Below are 939 nucleotides of genomic sequence, written 5' to 3' on the forward strand. Positions count from 1 at the left end.
GGGTGGACATAGGCTGTATATTATTCCGTTAAACATTCATATAAATTAAATGATATCATCTATGGTTAAGGCTTTTTTGTCCAACAGATGGCGTTACGAGTACGACGCCCTAAGTTTGCTTTTCTGTCAGGCATTATGCTTTTCTGTGAAAATGAACTAAAGCGGATCATCTTCTATCTATCTATATAAATAAAAATGTAATGTTCGTTTGTTCCTACCGATTCCTTTGAAATTTTGACACAACACTGCATTCGAATACGCACGTGTTTTTATATACTGTAATATACGTGTCAAAATTCCCCCGACTGAAGGGAGATGGTTAGGATTACGATTAAGACTTACCGTAAAGAACTCTGCTTCTATTTATACTATTTTAAATGCGGGTTTTTGCGTTTTTGATTGCGTTTTAATAGGGTATGTCAACAGAATGTACACTAAGAAGGGATTTTTCGATATTCCCCCGCGGGGGAAAGGAACAGAATTAAGGCTTACCGTGAAGAACTTGGCTTCTATTATATTATTTTAGATGCGGGTTTTTGCATGTTTGATTGCATTTTAATAGGGTACGTCAAGAGAATGTACACGAAGAAGAAATTTTTCGAAAAATTTCCCCCTCCCACAGGGGAAGTGTTATACATTTATAACTGATACATTTTGAGCCACTATAACGCGTGGCGGGGTCTGCTAGTTATTCATAAATACGTATGTCAAGTTATATTTTTATTACTACGTAAAATATATTTAAGAGTTACGACCACTGTGCTGGGTGAGACGTTGTTGAAACAAAAAAGTTATGCATTCCATCACGTACATAAACAGTATCGTAATTCGTCAAGTGCAAATTAGCAACTTCATATAATTTTTGTTTATTTTGAACAATCCGGATAATCGAAAATCCGGATAATAGAGGTCCGGATAATCGAGGTTCTACTGTATTTA

The sequence above is a fragment of the Centruroides sculpturatus genome, unplaced genomic scaffold (assembly GCF_000671375.1).
Source record: "Centruroides sculpturatus isolate CEXI.00-Female unplaced genomic scaffold, Cexi_2.0 scaffold159, whole genome shotgun sequence".
Taxonomy (NCBI): domain Eukaryota; kingdom Metazoa; phylum Arthropoda; class Arachnida; order Scorpiones; family Buthidae; genus Centruroides; species Centruroides sculpturatus.